The 7,803-nt window shown below is 30.2% G+C and overlaps 1 long non-coding RNA gene across 1 annotated transcript; it reads right to left on the bottom strand.

Moving 5' to 3' along the window:
• Window positions 1–6,213: 6,213 nt before the first annotated feature.
• Window positions 6,214–6,727, bottom strand: LOC145941120 (uncharacterized). The gene is made up of 3 exons (XR_014426133.1): window positions 6,618–6,727; window positions 6,364–6,507; window positions 6,214–6,290 (listed from the first exon to the last, which is right to left on the bottom strand). It is a non-coding gene; the product is annotated as an uncharacterized LOC145941120 (long non-coding RNA).
• Between the last annotated feature and the right edge of the window lie 1,076 nt (window positions 6,728–7,803).

Here is a 7,803-nt window from a genome sequence, read left to right as displayed (position 1 = left end):
TCGCTAAACTGTGTTAAACATATAATTTAAAGATCTCTGCGAAACAAGATTGGGAAGATGTTGAGGGGATGATTGAAGCTGTGATGACATGGTTACGTAGAAAAAACAAGAGTTGATACAGTAAAGGCATACATATACTTGTATCGTGCTGGTATAAGGTTATAGAAGTTGATTGAGATTATATTAAAAAATAGTATATATTTAAAAAGAAGAAATATCCATGTATGTTTAAAAACATTTCAAACCTGTTTAATAAATAGTTTCTGAAAAAAATGGCATTATTTGAGCAACCCTAGTAAATCTAAATCATATACAAAAATGAATGATATCCCTATAAAAACTTACCTTTAGAAAAAAGGTAAAAAGAGGCGCCTAGTATTAAAAAAACTAGGCACTGCTAAATTAAACAATATGCTAAAGTTAATTTTGAAATTTAGCAGTGCCTAGTTTTTTTAATTAAAATTTTTTTATTTTTTTTTATTTGTATTAATTTTAATAATTTTTATACTATTCTACATGGGTTTGCAACTTGAATTTTTCACTGGTTCATTATACGACTCTATAGGTTTGCAACTTAAATTTTCCACTGGTACAAAAGTTTCTATTTTTACTTGGCGCGCAATTTTTTTTATATCATTATTTTTGTAGTACGATTCTACATGGGTTTGCAATGGATAATTTTTCATATGATTCTACATGGGTTTGCAATAGGTAATTTTTTATACTACAATTCTACATGGGTTTGCAATGGGTAATTTTTCACTACTGGCGTGCCCATACTAGGCGCCTCTTTTTACCTTTTTTTTAAAGGTAAGTTTTTATAGGGATTTACTTATAGACACACGTATACATACTTATATTCTATCTTTGTATATAAATATGTATGATTATAATTATATCTTTAATATCTTACAATATCTTCAGAAGGCACTCCGAACGAACCAACATTTCCTAGGGCATTCGTAGAATTTGGCAACAGACTAATCGAAAAAGACATTTTTGTGACATTCAGGTAGAGTCTAAAAATTTTTAACTTGTATTTTTTAATTCTTTTAATTTTAACAATATACACACATACACGCACACAAATACACACGTACACGTACGCACGCACGCACTTATAATAAAAAATGTGTGTGTGTGTGTGTGTGTATGTGTCAAGTTTATATTGTATATATAGAGGGACTCTCGGGTTTTAACCGACAAATTGCGGCAGCATATTCTATAAGTGGAAATAAGAAAATAAATGTTATATAAAGTTTGAATAGAAATGCTTTATTACAAAGTTATAAACAAATATTGAAACAGAACATGAAATGCAACAACGGATTTTCCATTGCACAGAACATTAATATAAAACGATTTAATAATGCATTTTAAAATGTCGTCCCCACCCCCCTCTGCACGACACAATATAAGCTTAACATCGATGTAGTACTGGAACTATTGTAGTACAAAGAACCCCGCTAATCCTATGTAAATTTAGATTAAATCAGCTGGTTTTCTTCTATGTTCTAGCTTATAATCTGCTGAACAAAAGATGTAATGGCCTCAAAGTTAAATAATGGATAGTTACTGAATATAGCGAATAGCAAAATCCGAGTTTTTCGTGTTTGACTGGTTGTAAATCAATATTTACTATCCATTATTTATCTTTGAGCCTATAATATTTTTGTTTAGCAAGTCAAAAGCTACAATATATGAGAAAACTAGCTAATTTTATCAAGATTTTATCAATTTTTATATAGGATCAGAGAGAATTTGCAGATTTTGAACCTAAATTTAAACCTAAACTTTGTAATAATGCATTTCTAGTCAAACTTTATATAACATTTTTTTCTTATTTTTATTTGTAGAATATGCTCCCGCAATTTGTTTGTTATAATCCGGGACACCCTGTATATGAGTCATTCCACGTCAACCGGATCATCCCTCTGCCCAGAACAAATTGCGACTTAAAATTTTTTTCGGTAGTGCAAAATTTACTTAAAAATATAATCTTTCGAATGTCGTGTGCTAAAAATTGAGATATATAATGACGGATCAAAAGTTTGGTTAAAAAAAAAAAAAAAAGTTTTAAGTTATTTTCAAATTTTACCACTTTCTAAGGGTTGGATCCACCATTTTGGTTCGGTCATTTTAAATTTCTCGATTTGAGCAAAGAATTCATAATCAGCGATCTCGAAAACCCTGTACTCGTTTTTGAATGAATTAGGTCAATTTTGCTGTTTTGCATCCATATGGATTAATCTATATATATATATACAGGGTGTAACTAAACAAACGTATACGAAGCACACCATCAGATGCAGGACAACAAACTAAATCAAAAAGTCCTGAGCCATTTTTTTATCTGAGCTTTATTTTTTACGCTATAAATTGTTAAAGTTTGCCAATCAGCGCGTGGCTACAACGGAAGGCAGCGTAGGCGCCGCCTACTGGGTAGGGAGCGCGGGATCGGAGAGTAGCGAGACAAAGTGGGGCGAAGCGAATGTAGCATGTCTCTGCTCTTTTTTGTACGTTTTGCGTAGCTCTTAAGGGGATCCTAGTCGGATGGTCGAACTCCGATAGGTTAGCACCACACATATCCAAACATATACACGTATACACATATACACACGATAGGTTAGCACCACACATATCCAACATATGCACGTATGCACACATATGCGTGAAAATGTTTTTAATATATAACTTTTTTATTAGACTTGCAATCTCACTTTTTATTGTTTACTAATATTTCTTCATGTTAACCCTATCGCGTATACTATATTTTATGCACAGATAAACTGCAGAACTATTTTTATTAAATAAGTATTGTTACGAGCTGACATGAAAGAAGCCGATAACAAAACTGTAATTTTTGATTTTTATATGATTTATATATGGAATTATAGCTAACGCGGTCCGTTTTTATAAGTACTTCAATCGTGGAAAAGGATTTATTGATCTGTATAGTCAATAAAAAGATATCCCAAAATAATAAAGTTGGTTCTGCCGTACCGACAGAACTAACTTTAGGATCCGACTAGGATCCCCTTAAGGGGATGCTGGAGTGACGGCCGAATTCTGACGAGTTAGCGCCCTCATCTAAGCGGAATTAAAATTGTCGGTAATTACCGACAATTTTAATTTCGCTATTATCGACAATAATATATATGTATAATAGATTTACATGCATGTTATAAAAAGTATTTCGAATTGTGTTCAACATATATTAAAATCAAAAAACATTTTATATTTTTACTGTTCTATCGTTACGCACGCGTTTAATTTATCCAAGCGTATCAATGACAGTAAAACATATACATGTATAAATGTGTGTCTTATCTTTATCACATAGTTTGAACACAATTTAAATATTGTTTATATATATATTGCTTATATATTGACATGCAATTCTTATATATATATATATATATATATATATATATATATATATATATAGGAAGAATAGAGATGTAAGAATATGTACCGGGTGTTTAAAATAAGTGTTACCAATTTTTATCTCTAAAAATATTTGTAGAAAAAAATGTTTCAAATAAAAGTTTTAGTATCTCAAGGGGGGCATAGTTGATGTCATAGAAATGTTTGTAAAAGGCAATTTTCAAGCTTATTTTGGTCAATTTGATTATTTTATATAGAATTATTCTAAGCGTTTATGTAAATAGATTTTTTGTAATATTGTACGTGCCGGCACCAGGATACATGCCCGGACCCGCAGGATACGCTCCTGCACCGGGATATATGCCCGGTGCAGGATACGTGCCGGCACCGAGATATGTGCCCGGCGCTCCCGCACCAGGATACATGCCCGGGCCTGTAGCATACATACCTGCACCGGGATATATGCCCGGTGCAAGATACGCGCCCGCGCCCGCGCCACCATACATGTATAAATAGGTACACTGAAAAAAAAGATTATTTAATTCAACTAATATTTAGTTGAATACGTTCAAATAAATCATTTATTTGCTTTGAAAAGGATTTTCTTATATCAAATAAATATTTGTCATATCAAATCAATATTATTTACTTTCAAATAAATGATTTATTTGAACGTATTCAACTAAATATTAGTTGAATTAAATAATCTTTTTTTTCAGTGTATATGTAATGGGGTGTCCACTTTCTCGTTGCTCTCGCAGAATGAATCTCGCAAATAAACATACTCTTCAAATATCTAAAAGGGTATGTGTCTATTTGCAAGAATCACTCTCGAAGAGATATTCTCGACAGTAATTTGCAGGAGAATACGCATCTTATAATATGTATTATATATATATATATATATATATATATATATATATTTATATATATATGTCAATCGTATACTTTGACGACGATTTTTCGCAACCATCGGCTATTTCGACGACTTTTGGCTGTTTTGACGACGGTCGTCAAAATTTTTACCGATAAATCGTATACTTTGGCGACGTCGTCAAACTAACACGAAACAGAGAATCGATTAATTTGACGACACTATATTTATTTTTTGGCGATTTTGACGACAGTAAAAAAATTTGTCAAAGAATTGAAAATATAATATTCGACATATGATAAAATGATTTCTTTTTCATTAAAAATAACTTAACTTAAACTGACTTAAAATGACTCTTATTTTGACGAGATTAAACAAACACTCTTTTGTTTCGTATCTTAAGAAAAACACAATTATTTGATATAATTTAGAGGAAGCAAATAGTCGGGTTGAGTATATAATAATACTTAACGAAATTACAGATTCGAGTAGAGGAAGGGCAAATAAGAGCTAGGCGCAGAAATAAAACGCAAAGATTTTGTTAAATAAAAACAAAATTCTTTATTCTTTTTTATTCTTTGTTACAAATTCTGAATGTTTCAGTTCTTCTTTGGGACCATCTTCAGCTTACACCTTCAGATTACTAACACGCCAACATTATTAATCTCACTCGCCTCGACACACTCAGCGAGTTTCCCTCCCATTAAAACGGAAAATCAATTTTATGTCATGTGAACATGACGAACATTATTTGCCCTTCCTCTACTCGAATCTGTGTTTGGTATTAAAGCCTTTCTTCTTATTTTAACGAAATTAATCAGAGTCGAAAGTCGGAAAGAAAAGATTCTTGAAATATTAACGGTTTTATATTATTGACGTGTTAGAAGAATGAGAAGATTGAAAAACCATTTGTATTGCTACTTAGTGAATATGTCAGGAAAGACAGTGCTTTATCATGTCATACCTAAATAGCATATTGTATTATATATATGTAGTATATTTATATTATATGTATTATATGTATACAACATTGCTGTATCACAAGATAAAAACCTTATAATACTTTGTTTTTAATCAATTAATCAATTACAATTAAATTGGACTGTGTATTTAAACATATAACTTTCTAAAGAAATGAATCTGTATCGCTAACAATAAGATAATATCTGTATCGCTAAGATATTATATTTGTAATAATTACTTACGGATTCATATATATAATATGTACCGTCTCACATAATGCATATCTCGTATGAATATATGAATGATTATATCTTTATAATTGCATATTGATGTTTTTCGTATGGCATGCTGCCTGTAAATAATTAAGAATTGTACTGTATTCTTTCTCAATTAAAATCTCATGTATGTCGGACCATCGTGAAATTTTAAGTATGAAAAAGTACAGTACGATTCTCAATTATTTACAGGCAGCATACCATACGAAAAACGTCAATCTGCAATTATAAAGATATAATTATTATGATACCATATTTCAAGATGTGTTATGTGAGACGATATATATAAATCCTTAAGTATAAGTATTACAAATATAATTATCATAGCAATACAGATTTATTTCTCTAGAAAGTTATATATTTAAATACAGAAACCAATATAAATGTAAATTTGATAAATTGATTAAAAATAGAATAATATTTTTATCTAGTGATACAAATATATATACATAGGATACATATAATATATATAATATAACATGCTGCCTTTAAGTATGACATGTTAAGCACTAATTTTCCTGACGTATTCACTAACTGAATAGCAGTACAAGTGGTTTTTCAATCTTCTAACACGTCAACAATATAACATAGTTAATATTTCAAGAGCATCTGCAAATGAATTAATGAGCGTTGATCATCCCATTACATAACACAAGATTCTATTAGCGGAGACTATAATATTAAGCTCTCGCTTAACAGATTCTCATGGTTTGTAATGGATTCCTCCTTGACATTCGGTGAAACTTGGAGCGGTGGTTTGCACATTATCATTCACCAATTGTTATCTTCTGCTAAAATAAAAATAAATATAATTATATATTAATAGGCAGCATGATGAAAATATCTTTTGTACTGCATTCTTACCCGTGTAATTGTTATTATATAATTCAGGCTTCCTTCAAGTTTCATAAACAGTAAGAAACACACAATGTTTGAAAACATTTAATACTGTACTTTCACAGTGGTTATCCCAGAACTGCTATTGCAGAGACACCATCCACATTATTTCTAGCAAAGATTCCACCGTCAATAAAAAAAAATTGATTAACTAAAAATTATTAGGCTTATGTTATATACTTTTGTATTATAAACTATGAAAATATAACACAAGTACTCACTTCTAATTATAATATGTCATAATTACATACATCCACTTATCTCACGTCGATAAAACACTCGAGTTCTTTCATGTTAGCAATAATCGTATTGTAAAAAGGGCAAAATTCCGTAAACTTACAAATATTTAATATTAAAAGCACAAAATATGATATTAAAACAGGGGGACACAAGAGGTTAGAATATCTGTCATATGTGCAATATGTGATGTAGAAAAATGCTCTATTAGAATATTTTATTTAAATAAATTATTTAATGTATTATTTAAATAAAAATACATAATTTTTTTATTTAAATAAAAATATTCTAATAGAGCGTTTTTCTACAATGCCTACTCCAGATGTGACAGACATTCTAACCTCGCGTCTGTCTCTGTTTTGATATCATATTATGTGTTTTTCAAAGTGTTTTAAACATTTGTAAGTTTACGGGATTTTGCTCTTTTCCCGATATGATTTTTGCTAACATGAAAGAATTAGAGTATTTTATTGACGTGAGAGAAGTAGATGTATGGAATGACACATTATAATTAGGGAGTACTTTTGTTATATTTCATAGTTTATAATACAAGAGAATATATAAAATCAGCCTAATAATTTTTTAGTTAATATTTTTTTTTACTGACAGTACAATTTTTGTTAGAAATAATGGATGGTGTCTCTAGCTGAAATAGCAGTTCTACGATAACTATTGTGCAACTACAATATGAAATGTTTTCAAGCATTGTGTGTTTCTTACTGTTTATAAAACTTGAAGAAAGCTTGAATTATTATGACAATTACACGGGTAAGAACAAAGCATATCTTCATCATGCTGCTTATTAATACATTACATTTATTTTCATTTTAGCAGAAGACAAGTACTCTGCGTTGATACCACTGCTTCCACAGATCCAAGTTGCACCGAATGTCAAGGAGAAATTCATTACAAACCATGAAAATCTGTTAAGCGAGATATTACAGTATCCGCTAATAGAATCTTGTGATTTATAATGGAATGATCAACGCCCATTCATTCATTTGCAGAGATTCTTGAAATATTAATGATTTTATATTGCTGACGTTTTAGAAGATTTGAAGACAACTTGTACTGCTATTCAGTGAATACATCAGGAAATGTGATGCTTAACATATTATACTTAAAAAGAGTATATTGTATTATATATATTACATGTATCTTATGTACATA

This window comes from Prenolepis imparis, unplaced genomic scaffold (assembly GCF_030444845.1).
Source record: "Prenolepis imparis isolate NDT839.2.m4 unplaced genomic scaffold, iyPreImpa1.0 SCAF_9, whole genome shotgun sequence".
Taxonomy (NCBI): Eukaryota; Metazoa; Arthropoda; class Insecta; order Hymenoptera; family Formicidae; genus Prenolepis; species Prenolepis imparis.
Note: the sequence above shows the minus strand (reverse complement) of the source record. Positions and strands in the feature narration are given on the sequence as shown.